The sequence below is a fragment of the Pteronotus mesoamericanus genome, unplaced genomic scaffold (assembly GCF_021234165.1).
Source record: "Pteronotus mesoamericanus isolate MK-2021 breed Mesoamerican mustached bat unplaced genomic scaffold, CSHL_Meso_final scaffold_408, whole genome shotgun sequence".
Taxonomy (NCBI): Eukaryota; Metazoa; Chordata; class Mammalia; order Chiroptera; family Mormoopidae; genus Pteronotus; species Pteronotus mesoamericanus.
Window position 1 is genome coordinate 5,560,836 of NW_026555315.1, and position 26,505 is coordinate 5,587,340.

Sequence of the window (26,505 nt, forward strand, 5' to 3'; positions counted from 1 at the left end):
TCTCCTCAGGACTAGGCCTCCAAAGGGTGTAGAGACAGAAGTGCTGAACTGGGAGCCCTGGGAACGCTGGCTGGGGCCAGCCCTGCTTGCATCTTCCTGGGTGACCGTGACTTAGCCCCTGACACGTCTCTGGGCTGCACTTGAATTATCTATAAAATGCAGGCAGGGAGAGGAGAAGGCCTGGGTGCTCACTGAGGTCTTTCCGGCCCCTGCCTGCCCTGCTGCGCTGTGATTTTTCTATGGCGGCCTTTCCTCTGAGGGCCCAGGCAGCTCTGCCTCAGTTCCCTGGGGGCATCAGAGGCTGCCTGAGGGTTCGAAAGGGGTGCTCACCAAACACTCCGTCTGGAAGCCCACGCTTCCCAATTTCCGTTCAGTTAGACGGAGCCGTATGACTAACTCTGGCCAACCCGCTGTGAGCAGAAGTGAGGTGTGTGACTTCCAGAGCAAAGCACTGGAGTCTTATAGCCTACGACCACCCTGCTGTCTCTTCTGCGCTGTGACCGAGAACGCCTCGTAAGGGGCAGATGGTAGAGCTGAGCTGATGGAAGCGGCCCAGATCGCCAAATTGCCGCGGAGAGGTCGCGCCCAGCGGGCCTGGCAGAGGCATGGGGCAAAGCTTAGTTGTGTTACGCCATTAAGATTCTCAGGCTACGGTTACCACAGCATAACCTCACAGAGCAATTTTCCCGAAAGCACTCAAATGATGGGGTTTTTTTTTTAAAAATAAAGGATGTAGGAAGTAACTACTTCGTAGGAGTAAATGAGAAAAGAGTTCAAGAGGGGGACCAGAGTAAAAGGGAAGGCTTTCTAACAATGAGACGGCTCAACAATGAGATGAGCGGCCTTCCCTCACTGAGCTCCCGTGACCCTTCACGCGGGAGTTTAAAGCCACAGGACGCTGTAAGCGGTACCGCGGCGGGAGCCAGGGTGGAGAGGGAGAGGCCAGGCCCTTCCCAGCACCCAGAGGGGAGCTCTCCCTCCATACATTGCAAAGAAGAAAGTGGGTCTAGCAATGGAAGACCCCTGCCGTGAGTTGCAGAAAGTGCTTTGGTGTGGCTCTTGGTCTCAGGCCCGCGTGCCCAGAGGGGATTAAAGAAGAACTGAGAACAGCTGGCTTTGCCTCCTTCCCAGCAGCAGATTTTCGCCCTCAAGTCTCCCTTCCCCTTCTCCTGGGGGCACTCTGGCCTGCGAGACCGGCGTGGCACATGCGCCTGGGCACAGTCCTTCCTCTCGACGGGGCGAAAGGGCCCTACAGAACTCACGATTCGCTGAAAGCGCACATAGGCACAACCGCAGACGCCTTGAGTTAGGAAATGATTCGGTGTCGTTTGATCCGAAGTCAAAGGCCCAGGCACGGATCACGACGCTGCAGCAGCACAGGATTCCAGAGTCACAGGAATCTTAAAGCTACAAAACAGTCCTGGGGTGGGGGGTGGGGGGCCAAGACAGTGGGGTCGCCCGCCTGCGCGGCCATCAGGGCCCGACCCACCCGGGCAGCCAGTGGCTGCCGTTCTTGGGGATGCGGGTGAGCGGGTGCCCCGCCTCACGCCCACAGCAGCATCTGCAGGCCGGCGGGCCCCCTGCTGCAAGTACATAAACAGAGCGTGGTGACTTTGTGTTTGAAGGACAAATGGCAAGTCTCCTGCCTGGGGCCCTCTCCCAAACCCCGTATATCACCTCCCCATGACCAGGCTGTCGGGCCTACCGCCCCAAGCTCAGCTTGGCTGTGACAAACACAAAACGTCACATTTCCTACACCCTCGGGCCCCGCAATCAGGGAGAGGGGGGTGGAAAAATCCCCCCCACCAGCCCTTCCAGGATTTGTGTTTGACACTGTTTTCCTTTGTCAGGGGAGCAGACGAGCCTCTATGCCTCAAGGTGACCCCTGTAAAGCAGCGCAGAGGCATTGCTGCGCCCTGCCCTTGGTGGCAGCTCAGCTGGGCTTGGTTTGGGTCATCACCTGGGCGGGCCCACTGACTGCCACCCCTCCGACCGACCGCCTCCCTTTGACTTCCCTGCGCCTCACCTCGCTTGGGATCAGCCTACACACCTTCTCCAGGAAGCCTTCCCAGATTACGTTCCCCTATTTCTCTGCCCTTCAGCTCGAGCTCTGGCCCTTTCTCAGCCACCAACGCATTTGAGTCCTTCCGTCATTGTTTATTTCCTTCCGTCCCATGGACACTGGCCCAGGAACTCCTAGGCTGCTGATTGCCTCCCCCATCAGACCAGCCCACCCACACCTCTCCTGCCCCCCGCCCCCAACTGCAGGACACATCGCTCCCATCCATCCAGGCCCCCCTTAGAACAGAGAGCGTGTCTCCTTACGCTAGCCAGTCAATTCACCCTACTTTAGAAAGCAGGGGGAGACACATGACTACACCCTCTAAACTTCTAAGGCAAGGGTTCTAAGCAAGGAAGACAACATGAAGTCTGAAAGCGCATGCAAAAAGTTTATACATACTTGCAATCTTCTGGAAGGAGAGTCCTTAGCTTTCAAGCGATCCTCACTTGGATCTGCTGAGAGCCACACCCATCACCGGTGATTCAAAATGAAAGCAGCACTCAACTCCGGAACACAAAGCTTCCGTGACGCACGAGTGCATCAGAGCTAAACATCTCGGCTTTCGTTGCTGCCTAAGTCTCCTTAGAGGGTCACTCCTGCGCTTAACCTGCAACAGGGGAGAGGTTAATGCTGCTGGATCGCAGGAGGGAGATGGGGAAAGAGAACACACCCCCCCACCCCACCCCCGGGGAGGCGGGAGGGGGATCAGGCTAAGCCTGTGCCCTGCAAACCCCTGCTTCTCCGGCCTGAGCAGCGGCAAAGGAGGAAGGGCCGTTTGTCGTGGTTTTCTGAACTGGAATGAGACAGAGCGACACACAGCAATAGCCAGGCTCCGCCGGACTGCACGCCCTCCTCCCCAAACGCCCGCCCTTCCCTCTGCTGCCCTGCTGAACCTAGGAGGCACCTGAAGTGCTCCCGTTAGGGAAGGACTTAGGACTCCCAAGGGACCCTCTACCACCATTGGAAAGCTGCCAGCCCCAAATCCAGTGGCCCCCCCATAGAACCCAAACCCTCTTCAGTCCACAGCCCCCTCCCCGGCCAGACCCTGCGCGCAACCCTGGACACCAAAATCTCCCAAACCAGGGGGCCAAGGTTAAGGCTGAGAACCCACTCCCCAGCCGGCCCAGGGTTTGGAGACCGACAGGAGGCACACACAGGGTGCTGGATGCAGAAGCAGCCGGGGCTCCGACTGGGAGGCGGGGAAGCTTGTTCCAGGTCCCAGCTCAGCCGCCTCTGAGCTATGTGACCCTGGGCAGGTCACTGCCTCTCTGCCCACCCCTTTCCATCTATAAAGGGAGGGGCTCGGCCCCCTGAAGGCTGATGGTGTCTGTGAATCTTGTTTCAGGGCCTACGCCGCAGAGAGAAGCAGGGCTGGTAGGACTCATCCCAGAGCGCTTGCTCCACCGCAGGGCGTCAGACTGCTCTGCCCAAAGCCCCAGGTGGGGGCCCGCCCCCTCCCCAAACTGGCTGTTTGCCTCAGGGAGGATGCTTTTGCTCAGCGGGCAGCGAGCAGGAAGGCAGCAGCCTGGCCCTGGAGGGAGTGTCGGGGAGAGGAGGGGCAAAGGCGGCTGCACTCTGGAACCCTAGTTCGGCTGGGGGTGCAGGGGCAGGTTACACACCAGAAAGAGAATCAGACCTCCAGGGCCCCTCCCCTCCCTGGGATCATCCGAGGGCTTTAGGGGCAGCAGCTGGGAGGAAGCGACCTACCGGAAAAAGAACTTGGTGAAGACATTCACCATGCCTCTCCCCAGTCCCCCCAGACCAGCGCCCGAAGGCGACCTTGCCTGCAGGCAAGCCGGCTCTGGAAAAGGTCCCCTTCCCCGTGCTGCATCCCCGCTTCGATGGGAGTGGGCGTGCAGCCTGCCGTGCTGGCTGTGGCCCCGGCGGCGGCGGGCCCAGGAGAGAACGCAGACGGGGCGGCGGAAGTTCAGGCATCACGGGGAGCTCCGCAAATTGAAATCGTAAACCCAGCCTATGAGTCTTTCAGCGGGTTCATCAAGGTGACAGCCCAGATGCTCGCTGAGCGTTGAGCGGCACACGAAATTAGTGGGAACATCAGTGTTGCTCGTAGATACAGGAGAATCAACGAAGATAAAGCTACGAAAGCTATAAAAACAGGGGTATGTCGCGCAAAGTGAACAACTGATGGTAACTGTAGTCACACTGACTGTTTCCCATTTACCTTTGATAGGCAGTCTAGTTGTACTTGTTGTTAAGTGGGGAGGATTTACTGTCCGCTTAGGGAAGCGGGCTTAGGCTTGCTCAAAGGCAGAGCTCCCCAGAGCCCGGGGCCTCCCAACGGCCGGGCCCAGCGCTCTGGGACACAGCAACTGTTCAAGCAGAGCAGCCCCGAGGGCGGGTGGCTGAGTGGCTGGGTCCCTTCGTGCGCCTCTCAGATCCACCCTACATCCTCACCCGGTCCTTGCCCTGGGGAGGCTGACCCACAGCGGGGACCCTGAACGGGCCCCATCTCCCTCTGCCCTCTGGCCGGGGTGGCCCACGAGAGCCCTGGCAGGACGCAGGAGAGAGAAGAGTGCTTACTACCCAGGTTCCCTTCCTGCAGGGCCACCTGGGCCTCAGGACCCCCATGGAGCAGCCTGCACCACACAGCCCCCACTACCTCTGGCTTCTGGTTTCCCCGCCCTTCTCCCCCCTCGCAGCCTGAGGAGGGCACAGCCTGGGAGTGGCTGTCACCAACCCCGAGGGTGGCACTGCCGCTTGTGGCTTCCCGGCGCCCTGCCCACACCTTCGCACACCGTTCCTTTAGCAAACCCTCCTGGAATTGCCCTAACGTGCGAGTGCCCTCTGCTTCCTGCGGGGATCCTGCCTGATACACAGGGGTTCCTAATCAGACAAAAAATTAAACTGTGTGGCCTTTCTACATCGTACAATTAATTCAGCAGTTCCGCGAAATGGGAGTCAGGCTCATTTTGTCTTCGGCTCTATTTCATTACAGTACTAAACTTCCAAGTTATCAGCCACACTAGAGGAGGCTGTGGCTCACAGCCCCCAAAACCAGGGCTGTCCGCGCCCACTTGCCTGCAGAGCCTTGCTGGGGGCCCCGGCCAAACACGGGAAGCCAGGAACCCCAGGCCCCACCCCAGGGTGCCTTCCCAGAGCCGAGCCACGCAGCGGACCCCTCCCACAGCTGAGGCAGAGGCCCTTCTCTCTCCAGTCTCTTTCCCTCCCCATTCCCTGGGGGGAGAGGTCCCTGGGGAAAATGATGAGGTTTTTATAGCATTTTGTGGTAAGCACTTAATAACTCTCCAGGCTATAGATCTAGCTTTGCATGGGCTGGGGATAATTCACAATAAAATATGACTTTTCATTTATCACACTGACATGTAATAAATACTTCCCAGTGAAGCTTGGGCACAGAAGGGGGGTGAGCAACCATCAGAGGAGGCTCCATGACTGAGTGTCGGGGTTCAGGCCCACGGCAGGAGGGCTCAGTGCTGGGCAAACCTGAGTCTCCGGGGCCCTGAACCCTGGGGATGTTCACAGTGTTGTGGGAAGCTCCTTGGGGATTGCCAGCCAGTGGGGCACCTCAGCTCTCCCACCAGACTTTCCAGCACTTCTGGGAAATCGAGACCCTGCCTCCTGGAGCCAAACGCCCTGAAAGGCGAGTGGCACCTGGGTCCAAACGTCCAGCGATGTCCTCTTCCTCCGCTCTCACACCTGGCTCTCGCCAGCTTGTCGTAGAGAGCTTCCCGCCCCCCACCCCTCGCTCTCCACCCCCTCCTTCCCATCCCCACTGACAGCGAGCCCAGAACTGGACATGTGGGTTGTTTTCCCATTTTTTCACAATTAGATCATAGTCATAGCTCCCATTTATTTTGTATCTACCATGAGTTGGGAGCACCTCTCATCTAATTCTCAAAATCCCCACGGCATTATCGCTAGCTCTCAGGAAGGGGCAGGCAGACACTCAGAGGGTTGAGCGATTTGCCCAAGGTCACCCTGTGATTACGTGGTGGCGTCAGACCCCAGCCCGGATCTGGCTGTCTGTAGCTCCCGTTGCCTTCACGGCCGTGGGTCTTGGGTTGGGCTCCCCGCGAGGCAGATCCTGAGACAAGGAGGGGAGTGCACGATGTTTATTTAGGAGGTGATCCCAGGAAGCATGAGGAGGAGGATGGGAAAAGAATGAAGCCAATACTGAATGTGTTATAAGAGGCCACCCCAGAGACAACCTAGGGACTCCAGGGTCAGTATAGAACACACTTCAGGGCCCTGGCTGGTGTGGTTCAGTGGATTGGGCACCAGCCTGTGGACCAAAGTCTCACCAGTTCGATTCCTGGTCAGGGCACACGGCTGGGTTGCAGGCCAGGTCCCTGGTTGGGGACTTGCTAGAGGCAGCCAAGTGATGCGTCTCTCCCTCCCTTCCCCTTTCTCTGAAAATAAATAAATAGTCTTTAAAAGGAAAAAAAAAGAACACACCTCAGGGTGACCCTGCCCAGTGGGGGAGGGAGGGAGCTGGGGTTTCTGTCCCCCAAGTCCCACCAGGCACTAGAGGAGGCTGTGCCACCGAGGCAGCTGGGCAGGCTCCCGGGGCCGAGGGAGCCTCAGGGCAAAGGGCCACAGGTTGCCAGGGGGCAGCGGCAGCCGCAGGTCCCGGGACACGATGAGTGGAGCACCGACAGCACCTGCCTCCTGCTCCAGCCCAGCCTGAACCCCTGTCGCCGTTGGCCTGGGCAGGTACAGCCGCCACCCAGCGGCCCCCCGCCTTGCCAGCATCTGCTATGGCCACCAGCTCCCATGGCCGCCTGCAGCCGAAGTCTGCCGTCCTGAAGAGGAAAATGAGTGGGAGAGGTTTCCCCGATGGCCCGCTGTAGAGACAAGGGACCAAAACAAGGCCAACGGGCCAAGGGCCACCAGCGAACTGGGACAGAGCTGCATCCCTGCAGACGCCGGGGCTCTGGACGCCGTTTAAGTTGCTTTCCAGCCAGAAAGCTCCCACTGATGCCCCAGGACGTGACGGGAAAGGGCCCCGGGGACACACGCACTTCCGTTCGAACCCTTGCCCTGCCACTTGCCACCATGTAACCCTGTGCAAGTGGCATTTTTGCTGAGCCTCAGGGTATATTTTTATCTGGAAAATGGACAAAACATTCCATACCACACCAAGTTGCAGAAAGAGAATGGATAAACTCAGGCAAAGTCCACAGCCCAGCGACCAACGGGTACTAAGCCCCTATTTTTCTCCTTGCTTTCGGTCTGGCCTGGAGAGTCGATGGCAAATTCCTACCATCTTGAGCCAAAGACCCCTAAGAGCCCACAGAAGAAGAAAGCTTGGGAATCCTGGGGGAGGCGGCTGAGCGCTGCTTCCCTGAAAACTGCCGCCCGCTCTCCTGCTGCTTTCTAGACTCCCACCCTCCCCGCCTGGCTCCCAGGTCAGGAAATGGCCCGGAAGAATGCCGTCCCCAGCAGTAGTTAACTCGGTGAGTGCGGGGATTCGCCAGGCCCTGAGGGACCCTCACAGCCTCACTGTGCCTATGGAGCAGGGCGTCTGGGAACCTGTTTTTCAGATGAGGCAGCTGGAGCTCCACGGGGTTGCCAGGTCCCCAAAAGCCACTCGGCAGGTTCCGGAGAGAATGGGAGCCTGGATCGTGAGACCGCTTCCCCTGCCCTTGACTCGAGGCTACCCTGACCCTCACACAGCATTTGCGCCCCGAGGTGAACAGGGTGTGGCCCCCGGGAGCTAGAGGTGCCTCCCACTCCCTGCTCCCCATGCCAGATTTCAAGCAAAGAACCATAAACTATGTGTGGCATTTCTCGCCTGTCGAGGTAGGTTTCTTGCTCACAGAGGATACATGGGTTTCTTAATAATTAAGTACGACACTCAGCTTCCGGGGCCCAAGATTCTGAAAGGCGCAGAAAAGCTGAAGCAGAAATTTTCCATCAGCAACGGAGCCAGAGAGAGTTCGTTCAAGAAGCTGTTCCTCCTGCCTGAGGGCCAGGCAGACCCGGCCCGACCTGGGACCCGAAGCCCAGGCCTCCAGGGCCACCGGGGGTGATCCAGGCCCAGCGCCTCATTTCCAGCAAGAGAACTGGGGGCCAGAGAGGGGGCTCACCCAGGGTCAGCTGGAGCCTGAAGCCCTGGGAAAACAGTGAAGGTCCTAGATAGGGCTCCAAAGAGCAGGGTCTGAATTCAGCTCTCCTTCCAAGCTGTGCAACCCTGGGCAAGTCACTTTTGCTCTCTAAGTCTTAGGTTTTCTCTTTGTCAAATGAGAATAAAACCTTACACATGTTGATAACTCCGTTCTACAGATGGGAGAAAAAAGGAGGTGAGGAAAGTGGGGAAAACAGAAAGTGGGAATTACAAACAGATATGCAAAGATGGGCTTTCGGAGCCTGGCCTCCTCCCTCTGGGCTCCAGCACGTACTCTCTTCTCTCTCCCCCTCCTCCGCCTCCCACCTCTGCTGCCGCCTAGAAAAAGCTGAAGGACAAGTTCAAGAAGCAGCAGGAAAACAGGATCTAATCAGATCCCAAGTGCCACCTTCCGAGGAGCGACTGGCCAAAGAGACGGCTGGTAACACAAAGAAGCAGAGTTAAAGGTCAGCAAACAGAAGGCTATTCACACCTCTGGACCGTGAAGAGTCATGTCGCCAGCATTTGGTGCCTGCTTACTACGTGCCCGCAGGATGCTAATCCCCTTACACACCCTGTCACACTCAGTGCTTCCAACTCGATGAGGAAACTGAGGCCCAGAGAGGTTCAGTAACTTGCCCGAGGTCACACAGCTTGCAAGGGGCGGGGCCAGGACTCCAGCAACAGTGGCTGGCCCCCAAGCCTGCCCTCTTAAGCCCTCTGCACCTGCCTCCTTAGAGCATTAAAAGAGGTGCCTTCTGAACTACAGGGACTCTGTGCAGCTCGAAGACAGCGGAGGAGCCTGCATGAGCATCGCAGCTATAATTTATAAACGCCTCTCACCCTCGCCCCTCGCCTGGGCGTGGAAAAGGGCAAGGGAGGAAAAGGAAAAAAGAAGTTAAATAACTTTTCTGTTTTAGCCTCCCAGGACCGTCAGTGCAGCTGCATGAATCGCCAGGGCGAGGGGACCGAAGTAAGGAGGGTGGGCGCCCACGTGGCACACCCCCTGCACATATCAAATGACCCCGATTGAAGCGCAAGGAGGTAGCACCCCTTCCGAGACACACGCACAGTCCCGCCGCCCCTGCCCTTTGGGAACAAAGCCCCCGTCCAGAGGGCTTCCCCCCACCCAGAGGGCACTGAAAGACCCCAGGAAGTCGCGATTAGATAGGAATTTCAGTGACTGAGGCAGGACTCCCACCAGGAACTCAGGTCAAACTGCTCCCCCCCTCCCCCAGGCAAACAGAACGGCTTCCCACAGCCTCTGCCCAACCCTCAAGCCCCGCCCACTGAGGTCACAGCCGCCCAAGGGTTTGGGGGCCCCCTGAAGGCACTCCCTGCACCCAGAGGATCCACCTCTAACTCAGAAGAGCCAGGTGGGAATGAATCTTAATGATGTTCTCATCCACCAACCTCGATAACACACAGAGGAGAGCAGAAGACCTGTCCCAGGTCACGAAGTTCATTAAGATAAAGCTCAGATGAAAACTAAATCTCCTGCCTCCTGGTCCGGTGCTCGCCAACTAACGAATCCTCCAGGCTGAGCTATTTCATTGTTCCCTGAGCCCCGACTCCAGCCCCGGATCTGGAAGCTGAGGTGCTACAGGGCCTGCCCACTGCCAACAGCTCCCCCACCCCGGGGCTAAAGGGCAAAGGTGGAAACTGGCGGCCTGCTACAGGGGAATCAACCAGACCCTGAGCACCAGACAGACCTCACTTCCCAGCCCAGCTTTGCTGTTAAGTCAGTCACCTATTGCTGCACAGCAATACCCCTGAAACTCAGCCGCTTAAAACAACACGTATTTATCACCTCACAGTTTCTGTGAGTGAGGCATGCGGGAACAGCCTAGCTGGGTCCTCTGCGAGCCACGGCTTCTCACGAGGCTGCCACCGAGGTGTCAGCGCGGGGTCTGCGGTCTCATCTGACACTCTGGTTGGGGAAGAATCCACTTTCAAGCCCACCCAGGCGGCCGTTGGCAGGACTGCGGTCCTTGCAGAGCCTCCCTGCCCTGCTGCACGGGCCCCTCCCACGGGGCAGCTCGCTGCGTCCGAGGTGCCAGCCAAGAGCAATACAGAGAGCGCTGGCAGCAAGGAAGTCACAAGTTCTGGAAACACAATGGTAACAGTGACATCCGATCCCCTTTGCCGTAGTCTGTTGGTTAGAATCATGTCCCTAAGTCTAGACCCCAGTGAAGGGGGAGGATTGCACAAGGCCGTCTTGTACGTCTGCCGACCAGACACTGTAACGTGTGCGTCCTTGGCCACACTCCTTAGCCTTCTAAGTATCAGTTTCCTCCTCTGTAACCACAGGGATGCGGATACTGCACTCGGCATCAGGCATGGAGAAGGTGCTCAGGAAACGATGGTTATCATCCCTCTAAGTGCCACTGACAGACTGGGAGGCTGGGGGAGGTGGGCCGGCTGCTGCCAGGCAGACACAGGAGGCAGGGTGACCAGGACACAGTGCAGGGACGAAGGACCAGGTACCTGGGCCTTCCCTGGCTGGCGGGAGAACAGGTTGGCTTGTGAAGTAGAGGAAATTCTTTACTTAGTGGGATTCCAGAGGAAGAATAACAGGGAGGGTCTGGGGCGTGGAATAGCCGGGGAACCTGCCGCGAGTGGACCGGGAACCCTGGGAGTAAGCCGCACACCTCTCCCCTTCACATCACAGCTGCGGGGCGGGGGCGGGGGGAGGAAGGCTAGGGCTCATCCCTCAAAGGAGGGATGTGGAGCCCTAAGGAGCTGCTCTCCTCCAAGGGCATCGGAAGGGGACCAGTGCTGGGTCCAGCGCTGGCCTGCTGACTGGCCGTGTTTGCGCCGGCACAGCCGGCCTGTGCCGCCAGGAAGTGCACGTGGTGCAAGGGGGTCCCTGCGGAGGGTAGGGACGTTCTCGAAGAGCTCTGCTTCACCCGGTGGAAACGATTATCTGATTGAAACTGGAGCCAGTTGTTGTAGTCCGGAAGTCAAAGAGAAGGAAAAGAATAGACTCCTGGAGTATCCAAGCAAAAATGCGGTTCGACAAAAATGACTTAGACTCTAAGAGGTGTCCAACCCGCGGCCCATGGGCAGCGTAACCCCAAGGGTCGCTGTGAATGTGCCCAACACAAAATCATAAATTTACTTAAAAGGTGAGGTGAGATTTTTTGTGATTATGTGTCTCAACGTATTTAATATGTGGCCCAAGACAACTCTTCCTCCAGGGCGGCCCAGAGACGCCAAAAGGCTGGACACCCCTGAAGAAGATTACCGACAGGTGTCAGAAGCCGTGAGCCCTCTGAAATTATTTACAAACTCTATGTGAGGTTGCACATATTTTGTGGAAGAAGAGAGATCTGTCCACTACCCCAAACATAGCAGGACCACAGATCCAGTCCAGCTCTCCCATTTTACAGATGAAGAGACTGAGCCGGGGTAAGGGGGCAGCAGGGACTGCTCTGGACCGGACGGCCACCCAGCTGGGGTGCCAGAGGGAGCCCCCGGGCCAGCCCGCTCGCCGCCTTTCTCGGGCAGGCTTGAAGCCCACCCTTCGCCCCCAGAAGCCTAGGTGCTGTGTCCTAATAGAGCAGTGACTTCTCTGAATGATGTTTAATTACTTTGCAGGAGAATCACTTTAATGGGCCTCATGAAACAAAGAGTTTTAATAAAATCTCATGAGCTCCGGAGGCTCCAAGCCCCTCCCCAGGTTCCCTTTTGTTATTTCTCCTGATCTCATGAAGATACAACATTTGTCACTGTTTCATTAGGAGCCACAGTGCCCCATATTATTTATGAGCTTGCTATTTATTGAAAATTGTATTTTTGAGGGGGAGGAAGGGGAGGGATGAAGTTTATCACAGAGAAGGCTTGGCAAGACTTTGTGACATTTCCAAGTTCCCAAATCCCTGCTTCTATAGAGACTGAATGAGTTTGGTCTCCAGATGTCGAAGCATGACCACAAGTCCTGACCCAGGTTGGGGCTGCCCCAGGGCTCCTTAAAGCCTCGCTTGTCCTCCTTGATCTGGCCTGTGTCCATCTTCTTTAAAACATTTTTTTTTATTTGAAGTAATACAAGCACAAGGTGAAATGCGGTATCCTGCTAAACTGCTTCCGACTCCCGGTTCTGTTCCCCCAGGCAGCCCTGTCTAACTTTTTAAAATGTCTCTTCTTATATTTACTTCCATTTTTCTAAATAATATGTTTCTGCTGATATTTCTTGTTTCATCAATTTTAGATACAATCTATTGACTTCCTATGTAATAGATGAGAATGTATCTTCCTTTGCACCAGCTACACGCCCTCCTGCCATATCGTTATTTTTAGTTCTTCCACTGGTTACCTCTGTGCACTTCCATCCTCCACAGCTGCACTTGGCAAAAAGAGGATCTGCACTTTGGAAAAAGAGGATATTGATACTCTTGTCTTTACTTCTCACCTCCTAAATTCCGTCATCCATGCTTTTATGTTAGCAAAGTTGAGGGCATTTATTTACATTTATTCGCAACCATAATAGGTCTTTCAGATTGATTCTAAGAGTTGAAAATCGCTGAAAAGTATTTACATTATTGTGCCTCAGTAAAGACTATCCACTGCAGAGCCAGGTAGCGTACTATGATCACAGTTTTCTTTCATGTTCAGTTGTGTGTGTGTCTATTATAAGTTTCAAGTTGCCTTCCCTTATTCTTTCGTCCTAGTTGCCTTTATCACATTGCCAAGTTGTTTTCAAAGTCTTCGTAGAGCACACTCTATCCGGTCCCCCCATCACAGGGGCCGGCACACAGCCCTCGCCCGCCGGGGCCGCCGGCCGCCTTGCTCCGGCCCGGACCAACAGCCCTCCAGACCTGCGCACAGCGCTCGTGCAGAACCCGGCCCTGCTCTTCCAAGGACATGTCTTGCCTTCCCTTTCCCTAGTCAAGTCTCTCACGTGTTGTAACACATCCTCAAGCTACTTCCTTCAAAAGGATTTACAGGAGGTAAATTTTCTGAGTCCTTACAACTTGAATGACAGTTCAGCTGGACATAGAAATTCTAGACTGAAAATCATTTCTTTCGGAATTTTGGAGGTATCCGATGTTGCTGAGGAGGGCCTGCTGCCGGCCTGATTCTTGTTGCTTTGTAAGTGACCCAACTTCCATCTTGAGATCTTTAGAATACTCTTTTCTCATGTCGCTGTTCCTGCTCACAACGATGTGTAAAACTGGCGTGGCCTCTTTTCAGTTATTGTGTTGGGCACTGAATGGGCCCCTTCTTGTTTAAGTTGGAACTTGCATGTCATTTTGTAACCTACATGTTGTAAAGTATACAGATCCTCTCACTGTGGTCTAGTTTTGCCTTTTTTGAGGTTCATATGAGTTTACGGTATGTGCCCTTCTGTGCCTGGCTTCCTTGGCTTATTACGTCTCTGACCGTCACTGCCGGCATTCCATGTAGAGGCTGTTGGCTCTTTTTCACTCTTCAATAATATTCCACTGTACACCTGTGTCACAATGTACACAAAAAGCGAAGGACATTCGGAATAGCCCCCAGTGCTGCACTATTACGAACAATGCTTCTGTAACATTCATGTATATGCTTTTTGGTGGAAATAAGCATTCACGGTCCTTCACTCTTACATTTAGAGGTAGAATTGTTGGACCACAGGGTAGACACGTATTTAGCTTTTGTAGATGCTGCTAAAGGGCTTTCCAAAGCGGTTCGACAAATTTAAACTGCCGGTCGCAGTGTTTGAGAGTTCCAGTTGCTCCGCATTCTCACCAGCACTTTCAGACCTTTTATCTTGGGCTTTCTAGCAGGGGCGGAGTGGCATTTTGTTGCGGTTTTCATTAGCATTTCCCCAGTGACTAATAACACTGAGCACCTTTGAATACATTTACTGACCATTGGTACTTTTCCATGGAAGTAGTTTATTTTATTGACTTACTTTGTAAGGCTTGTGCTCATTCCTCAAAGCAAAAGTTTCTTACTTTATGAATTTGCAGGATTTCTATTGCATTCTAGATGTGCCTTCTTTATTGGTATATATATTACAAACACTTCTCTAAGTCTTTGACTTGTTTTCTCGCTCTCTTCATATTGTTTCTATACTGGAGAGAAATTTTTACCTTAAATTTAGCAATACTTCCTTTTATAGGTAGTGGTTTCTGTATTCTATTTAAGAAATCTTTGCCCACCAGAAACAGATGAAGCTATACTTTGGGAAATTTTTTTTTTCCTTGAAATTTCATTGTTTCACTTTTCAGATTCAGACCCCCAGTGCGTCTTGAGTTAATTTCTGGGCACGGCATGCGATCAGGATTAAGGGCCTCTCAGCTATCCAACTGCCTGGTATCAACAGGCCCTGTCATTAGGTAGATGCAGGTCTCCCGGCTCGAGGAAATTATCTTGCATTGTTTCTTGATCATCTTCACCCCTGTTTTCTCTGTCTTGAAATTTCTCCCACTCAGATGTTAGACCTCCTGGAATGTTTCTCCGGGTCTCTTATTTTTCGTTCTCATTTTTCTGGCCCTTTTCCTTTTTTTTTTTTCCTTTCCGAGAATTTTCCTTAACTCTACCCTCCAATCCTTGTATTGAATTTTATGTCAACAATACTATTTTTCATTTCCAAGTGTCCCATCTTGTTTCCCCGTTACTCGTACCCCACAGCGCTGCCCTTCTTCCCGTCGTCAGGGCGCACCTGCCTTTTATGTGGCTCGTTCTCGCTCCCTGCGGAGCCTTCTGCGCTGAAATGGGGAGATGAATCATCTGGCTTTAGTTGGAGTTCCAGACATGGACCTGTATCTTCGAAGATTCCATCTTTTTTCCTCCAGTATTCCTGCTTTTCACATCTTCTTCTCATTCTCTTTCTCATTACCTACAGTCGGGTTCTCCGGAGACACAAGCTCTGAAACAGAAATTGACACTCAAGACGTGTATGGCGGTTCCCCCAAATCAACCCTGAGAGGAGAATGAAGGGAAGAGAAATGGGCAGAGGGAGGAGGCGACTTGCGTGGTAATTGCACCTGGTCGCAGAGACGGCCCTGGAGCTGGAACGGCCCTGCAGCCGTCACCCGGAGCAGGCTGCCCTGCTCTGACGGGGCTCCCGCGCCACCGCGCGCGGTCCTTGGATGCAGGGGTGTCCGGGACGGGGTGAGGCGTGGGTCCAGGCAGCTCTTTTGTGGCTGAAACCATCCCAGAGAAGAACTCAGCTGAGAGTCCTAAGCTGGGGGTACAGATGACTCAGCACAAAAGGGGAATCTGGGCAGCAAGTTGTCCTACAACATCCGCTACACTCAGTCTCTCACCCTCCCTCACGCTCTCTCTCTCCCCATGAAACAAGGGCTCTGAAACGCCCTGTCTGTACGAGACTTCGCTATGGGGAAACCACGGAACCCACAGAGCGCTCTTCCCCTGAACTCCGCAAGGCCCGCATCCCAGCCACACCCACACGGGCCCTGTGGAACTGAAGACTGGGAGGGGGGTGAGCGACAGGACCGTGTCTGTCCGAGGCCGGAGGTGGGGGATAGAACGAAAACCACTGAAAGCAGCACCGTTGCACCGAAGCCTCCCGCCACAACCCCCCCCAACCCCGGTCAGCCCTGCGCCCACCCCTCCTGGGAGCAAAATTATGTAAAAATATCCTTCCAAGTAGCTAATCTGCACTACAAAGATAAATTGAGAGGAGAGACTTAGGCTACAGGGAAGGATTGAAATTGAAAATGCTCAGGGGGGCCCATTAATAAAAACAATAATTCATCTCCTTACTGAGCAATCCCAGAACAAAGAGGAGAAATTGCTGAGTCCCTGTCTGCGTGAGGAGGGGGGACAAGAGCAATGAAACAGGGACAGCTTGACAGACTGGAAAAGAACCACAAATGTCCCTTCGCGTTTCTCCAGAGAAACAAAGGTCTGTGCTTTTCATAAACCCTGTGACAGGGCCGGAACCAAACTCTGCCCGGGCTGCGTCCCATGGAAGCCCCCCAGCCAGAGGCGGCAGGAGCCCCTCCGGGCGGTCATCGGAGGGACCCCTCCGAGTCCTGGATTCGGGGCAGACAGCCCGCACTTCTCAGACTCGCCGGGAAAGGGGGAAGATGGGCGCTCACACCGCGGTCACCAATGATGCGTCAGGAACTGAGCGAGCTATTTTGTCCCTTATCACCTATGATCTCCAATGGCCCGGTGATAATGTTAATAATAAAATAATTATCATTTACTGGGAGCTCGTTCTATACTAGATGTTCTGCTTTACCTTCCTGACCCTCACAACAAAACTGAGAGGTAGACCTATTAACAGCCGTGTTTCTATTTGGAAACAGCTATCCTGAAATACATTATAATGTACGTACTGTGTGACTCACCCATTAAGGTACACAATCGAATGGTTTCTGATACATTCGCAGAGTTGTACAACCATTATCACAGTCAACTTTAGCATATTTTATATCTCCCTCAAAAAACACATACCCTATTCCCCTAATCCTCCCATCCTCTTACCCCTAGACAACCACTTACCGACTTTCTATATTTATAGATTTGCCTCTCTAGACATTTCATCTAAATGAAAACTTTAGATGTATGTAGTCTTTTGTGACTGGCTTCTTTAACTTAATGTTTTCAAGGTTAACCCATGTTGTAACATGTATCAATACGTCATTTCTTTTTATGGCTGAATATTTCTCAGCATGGAGACATCACGTTTTATTTATCCGTTCATCAGTGGGCGGCCATTTAGTTTGTCCCTACCTTTTGGCTATCATGAATATGTCCAGACGTGTGTTTTCATTTCTCTTGTGCAGATACACAGGAGTGGAATTACAGAATTACATGGTAGCTCGTGTTTAACTTTTTAAAGAAGCTCCAAGCTGTTTTCCGCAGTGGCTGCGCCCTTTTACATTCTCACCGTCAGTGTGTAAGTGTTTCAGCTTCTCCATATCCTCACCAGCACTTGTTTTTATTTGGCTTTTTTTTTTTTTCCACTATAGCCATCCTACTGTTATGAAGTGGTGCCTTATTGCAGTTTTAATTAGCATTTCTCTAACAGCTAATGATGTTGAGTATCTCTCCATGTGCTTACTAGCCATTTGTACATCGTCTCTGGAGAAATGTTGATTCAGACCCTTTGCCCATTTTTAATTGGGTTATTTGCCTTTTTGTTATTGAGTTGCGTGACTTCTTTATATATTCTTCATACTGTTACCTTTATCTTTATCAGTTACATAATTTGACAGTATTTTCCCCCATTCCATACGTTGTCTCTTCATTTTCTTGATAGTCCCCTGAAGCACGAAGGTATCTAATTTTGAGCCCTGACTGGTAAGGCTCAGTTGGTTGGGTGTCGCCCTGCAAAACGAAAGGTCTCCAGCTGGACTCCGGGTCTGGCACAGGCCTGGGTTGCAGGTTCGGTCCCTGGACAGGGCGAACAGGACAAACAGGGCGCTTACAAGAGGCAACCAATTGACGTTTCTCTTTTGCATCAACGTTTCTCTCTCTCTTTCTCCCCCTTTTTCCCCTCTCTCTGAAAATAAATAGAATCTTTTTTTAAAAAAGGCTTTTAATTTTGATGAAGTCCGATTTATTATTTCTGTTATTGTTATTGCTTGTAATAACCCCCCTTTGCATGTGAAAAAAGAGGCAGATTTTTAGCCCCTTGCCCGAGAACACATGATAGTAACTGACGGAGCCAAGATTCCACCCCAGGTCTGCAGACTCCGAAGCTTCCTTCGGGAGCCGGAGGACGTCGGCGTCCCTGCTGTCCTGCCTGGACGGGGGCAGGTTCCCGAGCCCTGGGAGGAAGCTTCCTCCTAGCCCGGCCTGCGGGAGCGAGCAACGGCCACAGCGTCAGGCCCTGGCAATAACACGCAACTCCCCTGTCAGAGGCGCAGACCCCTGAGCCCCGCTCAGCAAGCCGGCCCCAGAGGGCCACAAGGCACGGGCAAGGAGTCCTCCTCCCTGGAAGGTTTCTACACAGTGTGGCCCTCAGAACCTCCCGGTGCCGGGCCGCCCGCTCACCAGAGACCGGGAGCTCGCCGCGAACATCGAGAGATTCGTACAAAGTCCTTCACACTCCCCTTTAATATTTCCCATTCATCACTTCATTTTTCTCTCATAAATAGTCATTCCTGCAACAAATATGTATCAGGCACCTAAGCAATAAAAAGCTCTGAGCTGAGAAACTGGAAGAGAAAGTGTTTTGTTTTGTTTTTCTCTTTAGGTCACCCTGGGAAAGGGTCTACACCACTGTTTCTGGTCTAATGACGAGGACGTCGAGGCACCATTTTGTAGCTTGACCAGCGTGGCAGAGTCAGAAAGTGGTGGCCTCATAGGGCCCACATCTGGGCCGCTGTCCGGCCGTGTCTATACCACAGTGAACATCAGTGAACGGGGTCCAGCGCGAGGTTAAGCTTGAGTTTCCCACTTACGAAGGGAACTCGCCCATTAGGGAAGTGTTGCCCAAGCCCAAGAACACAACGGCGGCCACCGATGGGCCTCGCAGCAACTACTCCTCCTGCCCGCTCACCTGGCCGCCCGGCTTCCTGCCTCGGAAGGTGCGGTCCAAACTCACCTTTTGATGATTATTATTTTATGAATAATTTTCCAGTCGAATCCTTTATTTGTGCAAAAGCCCATCCCGCCTTGAGCGCATTCTTCTTGCCTTTGAATTTTACCTTTCTTTTTTTTAGAGCCGCACACAAGGCAGCGCACGTTAGGTCACCGTCGAAGACTTGCCTTCCCAAAGGGCAGTTCCCAGACACGAGCCCTTGCACTGCCGCTGGCGCAGGGGGTGACTCTGTCCAAGTCACTTCACCCCCAAGGCTCAGGGGGGTTTTCTCTCAAATAAATGGTTCGGACTCCACTCTGCGGAAAGCCCCGCCATGGGGACAGAGTGCCACGGGAAGAGCAGCCCAGGTGCTGGAGGGACCCGGGGCAGCCCCGTGCGGACAGGCGGCCTCGCCGTCCAGAGCGCAGAAATGCTCTGGCCAGACGCCAGCAGGACGGGCTCCCTGCCCCAGGCGCAGGGCACAGGCCTCGCGGCTCCACTGAGGATCCGAGCGGGCGGCGCTGAGGCAACCACTGCCATCCGGGGTCCCAGCTGCTCGCCTGGACAAAGTGCCCTGAGGTGCCTTGTTTTGATGGAAAAGAACAGGACCGCCCATCCCTGGCAGGGGGCTCTCCAGGCTCAGCTTGGTTCTCAGCACAGTGAGGACCCCGTATCCCCTTCAGCCCCCCTCCTCCAGCCTCTCCTGGGGCGTGGCTCTGATCTAAGGGCCACCTTTATCTCGTCTCTGCTTCTTTTCCTCCTATCCTAAGCTTCCCTTGTTCCTGGGAGTCTAAGGAATTCTCCAAACACACTCACTCTTTCTCCTACATAATCCCATTGCCCAGCCCCACCCCCCAGTCCTGCCTTCTGCCACTATACCCGTGTTCTCAGATGTTCAACAGATGTCATGAAAGGGAAGAAGGGAGGGGGGAAGGAAAGGGAAAGGAGAGTGGACAGAAAAAGATCAAACAGCCGAATCATGATAGCGATGTCCCGTATTTGTCTGATTTAACTTCTAGGGCCTCCGAAGCATCATTTAGGGATTTCTCCATCTCTCCTATCTTCCACACAGACCCCTTGCCTCCACCTTACACCTGAAACACTGAGACTCAAGGGAAGGAAAAAAATAAGGAAAGCTTCCTCAAGTGCATTTAGAGGCAGCTGCAAGACGTTGGGGTCTTGGGCACCCCAACTGGCTGGCTGCGCTGAGCCCTGCGTGTGCGGCACCACGGGCAGGTCCCGCCCTCGCAGTGACCCGGGAGCAGGCACCGGTGCTCAGGGACAGGTCAGAGGTCAGCAGGAGCCACTCCAGCGTTCTCGCCTACCCCCACCCCTACTCCCAGCTTTAGGTAACGGTTGCTGGGCCCCAGAAGCTGCACCGTTTCTGGGGGGCTACAGCCCTGCTAGGCTGTACCACTCTACCTTCCTCCTCCCTCACGCAGCCCTGACTTCAGAGCTGAAGAGCTGGGACAAAGCAACAGCTCTGTCTCCTTCCTACCTGCCGTGGAGCCCTGGCCAAGGCCCTTTCCTTCTCTGGCCTCAGTTTCCCTGTCTGTAAAATGTGAAAGCTAGGCACAATGACTGCTGAGGGGTCTCTCCAGCAGGTGGACCTCCGGGCTCTAGGGCCCGTCAGGTAAGAGACGCAGGTGGACAGCCCCACATGGAGCCTCCCGCTGTCTTCCCTGGGTTCCCTCACCAGGTGAGACACTGGCCTCCTCCGACCCATCAGTTTAAAAAGCAGGGCCCCTCCAAGTGCCCGCTCCCCAGTCCAGCCTCCCTTGCTTTCCTCGGGCTCTCTGCATCTTAACTCCTGGCTCTGGGGCCAGCCCCGGACCTTCGCAGCTAGAAAGAAACAAGGAGAAGAGCGACCAGCAAGACTCGCTGAGCACCTCTTCCCTGCCAGACAGAGAGCCATGGGCTTTTACACACATTTCTAGTTTGGGATGCTTACCGTCGGGGGTCGTATCTTCACCAGAGACGTCTAAGGCTCAGAGACAATACGTAACTTGCTCAACACCCACAGATCTTGGTGGGAAGGGCCAGAATTCCAGCCTGAAACAGTGTATGTTGCCTTTACATCATCAGGGGAGTCACTTGCAGAGGAAAATTCCCTCCCTCTCTCCCCCGCCAGTCAGAGGATAGCCCCGCCCATGTTAGAAGAGGAAGGAACGGTGCTCTGAGAAGCCTGGTTGCAGGCGCCTGTGAGAAGCAGCCAGAGATAACAGAACAAACTCAGACTCTCCAGGCACCAGCCTTGAGATTGACGCCCGACTCTGCCCCTGGCCGCTGGGGTGAACTTCAGCAAGTTACAACCTCAGTTTTCTTATCTGCAATGAAAGGACATCAACACCTACCTCATGGAGTTTTTATAAGAACTGAACCTGGCAACGGATGTGAAGATCCCCGGCAAGGAATGTGTGCGGGATTAACACAATCCTCCTTTGCTTTTCCTCTGCCCCTGCCTCGCGGAGGCTCAGTTCCGGGCTTTCTAAGATTTTAAACCCAGAGAGATGGGAATGGATACATTCACCTTAACGGAATGTCTCTAGCATAAAAACATGCCCGAGAAAGTGGCCCTCCCCCCCGCCACCTGCCCACGGAGGAGGCGCAGCGCGGAAAGCGGCCGCGACGGCCGCGACGGCTAGGCGGGCCACGGCGGGCTGCGCCTTCTCCCCTCCAGCCTGGGCACCTGCCGTCCTCGTGCATTCCATTCAAGCTGAAAGTCGACACACGGGCACCGCAGGCCAGATGTTTGAGTTTTGTGGAGAGCGGCTTAAATAAAGCCTTTAAAACAATAATTCCCGGCCATCAAAGAGACGTTTCTCCTGGCTGTATCTCTCTGACACATAAGAGATTTTTTAAGTCGAAGAGGGGAGAAACACAACCCCTACAAAGCAGGAACATTGTTAAAAAGCGCATGGATTTTTGCCACCATGCTCTGGCCTTTCTGATATCGCCAAAAAAAAAGAGAAAAGGAACTTTGGGGAAGAGCCAGTTCGCCCCAGCCCTTGGCCCACAGCTGCAGCTCCAGATGGTGTCTGGGGGAACCTGAACAGGTGGCGGCCATCTGACAAACCCCCTAAGGCAGGTTTTAAAGAGATACACACTCAGATGACATTGGCAAGTGGGGGAATCTGCCTCCTTCTCCCTCCTGACCCGTCTTCTCCTCCCAAAGGAGACTCTGTCCACCGTGTGGTCGAGAGAAGGACAGAAGCTGCCTGTCCAGCCCCCTGCGTGCCGGCATGGAAAGGGAGACCTGACGCAGGCCCCTCGCAGCCTTGGGGCGATCCTTCCCAAGGCAGGTGGCGCTAAGGGGAACACGCACATGAGCCAAAGCCACTCAGAAGACTGTTGTGGACACAATTTCATGATCTTCCCAAGAACCAGTCATAACATGTGATTGCCTTGGCATAAGTGACTGCTATTACGAGGTAGAGACCAGATTCCTGGAGACTCTGCTAGGCCTGGTATAGGTTTAAGAACAGGCCCCGCCTCATAAGAGCCGTAAGAAGAGCCACATGCTTGAAAATGGAACAGGACTTTCAATGATGGTCAAGTAGCTCCTCTCAGACCTGCCCTCTACAGATAACAACTATAGACGCTGGATAAAATATTTTAAAACTACCTACAGACATTGGTGAAACAGAAGTTGGGCAGAAATTGGAGGGCAGTTAACCCTTGGAAAAACGACAATGGGTGTATTTGATGTTTTTAAAGCATTTCTCCTGAATGTAGACCACAGTCAGCGTCTTACAGGATAGCTAACTTTAAAGGAAACCCAAAGCCTCAGTGGCTTGAAGAATCAGAGAAAATGTGGACGAACACAGCAGCTAGAAAGTGATGGCTGAAATCCCAGAAGGGAGAACGTCGCAGAGATTACCCCCAACTTCCATGTGTTAACTCTGCCCAAATCTCTGGCTGATCCTTTCACGGACGTGTGCAGGGAAGACTCCAAAAAGCCCAGCATGACACAACCCTTCAGAGGATATCAAGTTCATATAAAAGAGGCTGAGGTGGGGGAATGCCCTTCCCATTTCTCAGGTGAGGAAACGGGGTCCTAAGAGGTGATGCGGTTTGTTCCATGGCTCCCAGACAAGCAGTCTCTACTTGGGGCTCATCCCTGGTCTCTCCCTCGCTGATCCACAGACACAGCCACCTCTGCTAGACCGCATACCTGTGAATACACTTCTCGGAGTCGACCCCAAGCAGAGGAGACTGGGCCGAAGGGGGGACTCGCCAGGAGGAGCCATGCGGGGGAAGTGGCAGGGACCAGCCCCTGTGGTTAGCCATGCGGGCAAAGCCAATCAGATTCCCACTCCGCCTCTACTGGGCTGCATACATTTCTGGGGCCTTGACCTCGGGGATGGTCTTTGGGACGCCCCTCTGGGCCTCTTGGGTTGGCTTTATGGGGGGTATCTCACCACCCTAAGACTGAGGGTTCCCCCTGGAAGACCTTTGGAAAAAGCTCAAAAAGAAGCCTCTTAGACAACTGAGGGTCTCTCTTTCTCTCTGTGTGTGTCTCTCTGTTTCTCTCTGGGAGGACAACCAAGTCTCTCAATTCTGGTGTCAAGCCCCACCCCCTCTGCCCTCACCTCCCTTCTCCTTGGTACCCAGCCAAGGCCCAGGCCACAGGGAAACCAAAATAGGATCTGTGGACCGGCCCCTCCCTCTGATTCCTTAGGAGTCCCCGCCGCTCGCTCGACTCCTCTCGCCCCATTTGTCCAGGACACAGAAAACGTCGCACAAAGCTAGTGGTCTGGGAGCTAAGACCCAGGCCCCCTAACTCTCTCCAGCCCCGCCCCCACCTTGCCTACCCCGCTGGGCCCCCAGCCCTGCAGACCAGGCCTCTGGCCATCCCCTGCCCCACCATGCTGCTGTTCTGACCAGCTCATACATTGTTAAGTTTGACTCATTTTTCTTCATAAATCCAGAGCTTCCAGCCTCCTGTTTGATTTGTGTTCCTAAATTATCCACAAAATTTTCAATGGCCCAGGGGACAGACAAGCGGAGGTCCCCCTCAGCCCCTAACGGAAGCCGCCAGAGGCCAAGACAAGTGATGGTGGAGGCCCCAGAGAGGGGCGGGGGAGGGGGGTCCAGCCTCTGGAGGAAGGAGGCACTTTCGGGACACGGCAGGAAACTTCCCGAAAAGAGGGGACACAACTGGCTATGTCTGGAGAACCCACGCTGCCAGCAGCAAACGACGGGGGTCAGGCAGGGAGGCAGGCTTGGCAGAGGTCGCACACCTGTTCTTGAAATAATGACAAGTTCCCGGGCATTTCTTTGAACCCAGGATCCTCAATCCACAGAGCATTAAGGCTGGAAGGAACCTTTAGATTCACCTGATTTTTTTTTTTTAGTGTTTTTATTTTTATCGTGGTAAAATATATATTTAAAAATGTTCCATTTTAACCATTTTTAAGTGTCCTTACAGTTCAGCGGCACTACGTACATTAACAGCGTTGCATAACCGTCACGACCATCCATCTGCAGAGCCTCACCTGATTTTACAGGCTGAAAACCCAAGCTCAGAAAGACAAGAGTTCTGCTGGCTCAGGGCTCCATAGCATGTCTGTAGCACAGGCCAGGTTAGAATCTGTCTGGCCAAGTGTCACCCGGAGGCAGACTCCTGTGGGGACAGAGGCTGAGGGTCTGCCCGGGAAGGGAAAGGGCCCCTCCCACAATTCTGCACTCCACAGGCGCCCCCACCTGCGGGCAACCCCTCCTCCTGAGCACTTGTTCGCCCCTTTCCTCGAGCCCCCAGCTGCACCCGAGCCAGCAGACGCAGGCTCAAGGGTAGGGGGAGGCGTCTCAGTCCTGGCAGGTTTATGGAAGCCGTCCATCCCCAGCTGAGAGTTTAAATACATCTGTACAATCAGCTCCCTTAGATTCTGCTGCTCTGACCATTTCTCATGAAACCTCATTGAGGCCCTGATTCTTTTTTATTTATTTTTTTAATCGAAAACATCCATCGACACCACCCCTCCTCCCCCATGTCAAGGGAGGGGTGGTGCTCAGTTTAGACCCAGGGCTTTGGTGGGACACAGGCTAGATTAGACCCTGGGAGGGGGACAGTGATTAAATACATCTCCCCAACACATACATATACATGGACACATACCCACGCGTGAGCATTTAATTACCGTGGGAAATCACTTCCTGCCAGGAAACGCCACTCTATTTTCTCTGTCTGCTCCAGCCAGGTGGCTTGTGCTGGAATGTTTGTCCCCACAACGAGCCCTCAGCCTCTGCCTGAATAATTCATACACAGGTGGGGCTGGGGCCGGCCGGGGGGCTTGGGATAATGTGGAGCCAGGGAAAGCACCCAGGACAGAGAGAGGCAGGGGCGCAAGGGGTCGTCCAGGGACGGGAGAGGAGAGCCTCTCCGAGAAGGTAACGTTGAAACTGACAGCTGCAAGTGTGAAGAGACCCCGTCGTGGGCCAGCAGCGGGGCCCACACGTCCAAAGGTCCGGAGCCCAGGCCTCAGGTCTCAACGGCTGACTCCCCCCGAGTCCCAGCCTGACTTCCTGGGGGGCTTCCCTCGGCCTGCCCCCGCCCCCCCCCCGGCCCCGCTCCCTCTCAGCCATGAGGGGCAGACCGCGCTGCGCAGCTGACACAGAGTTGCCCAGAGGCACCCTGTGAGGCGGGTCAGGGAACGCCGGCTTAGGCGACGAGGAAAACACAGCTCCGAGACATTAAGTGACACAGCCAAGGACAAGCCAGACCTCGTCCCTCTAGAGTCTGTGACTTTTGCCATCCCCTGGAGGCCCCACAGAAGCCGGGCTCCCGTGGGGGCGGGGGCGGGGAGGGGAGTTGGGGTCGCTGTGCACTGTTCTCCTGAAGAACAGCCCGGGGGGAAAGGTGCGGGCTCCAGAACCCGGCTGCCCACTTCGCACCCAGCTCCGCCCACCCCAGCCTTCCCCGCTCCCCGGGCCGGCTCCCTTTACCTCTGCTGGCCTCGCTTCCCTCATCTGTAAAATGACGTAAATAATGTTCCCTCCTTGATAAGGTTGCTCTGTAATCACTTGGAACACTGCCCAGCACCTAGTAAGCATTTTTAAAAAATAATAATAAGATTAGTACTATGCAGGTTCAGGCATGAGACAAGATCAGGTTTCTTAATTTGTCTTAAAAATAAAACACATGCCCTCCTAACCCCATGTGCACCGTTTTTATATAAACCAAACTCTGTCTCTGTGCTGCTCCCTTCTCCTCGCCCTCTGCAAATGGCCAAAACTACTGACCATTGCCCCCAGGGGAAGAAAGCTGTGGCTTTACACACGAGAAGGGGCCGCACAAATGGTCTCTGGTGATTAACATGCTCTTAAAGCACCAAACTCATTATCTGATGCTCCTGGGCCCTTCTGGTTCCTCTACTTCTACTTTGCAGTTGTAAGCAGCCATAGAGCTGCGTCCTAAGTCATGAACAGCCTTTCATGTTGTAATCAAATAAAACTTACAGCCAAGCTAATCAGCCCCACGTGGGTGCTATGTGTTATGATTATTCTGCTACTTAGAGATAAACTCTTAATGGTAAGTAACAGCTCAGAAAGGAAGCATTTATGGTTTTCTCCTTTGTCAGTTCTGAATCTTTAAATAGCGGTGGCATTAGATTGACTCCGTGTCACAGACACGTACCCTGAAATTCCTCCTCGGGAAACCCCGAGGACTCTGGACCGACCCGCCCGGGCGCCCCGCTGCCCACCCACCCACCCAGATACTCCGGCTACGGCCCCAGGCCCTGCCAGTGTCTCTTCCACCCCCCTTGCATCAGGGTGTCTAGAACGTCGCTCGTCCATCCGTCTCGGGCGGTAGAAAGAACATGGATTCTGAATTAAAGTGTATTGGATTCAAATCTCGGCTCTGCT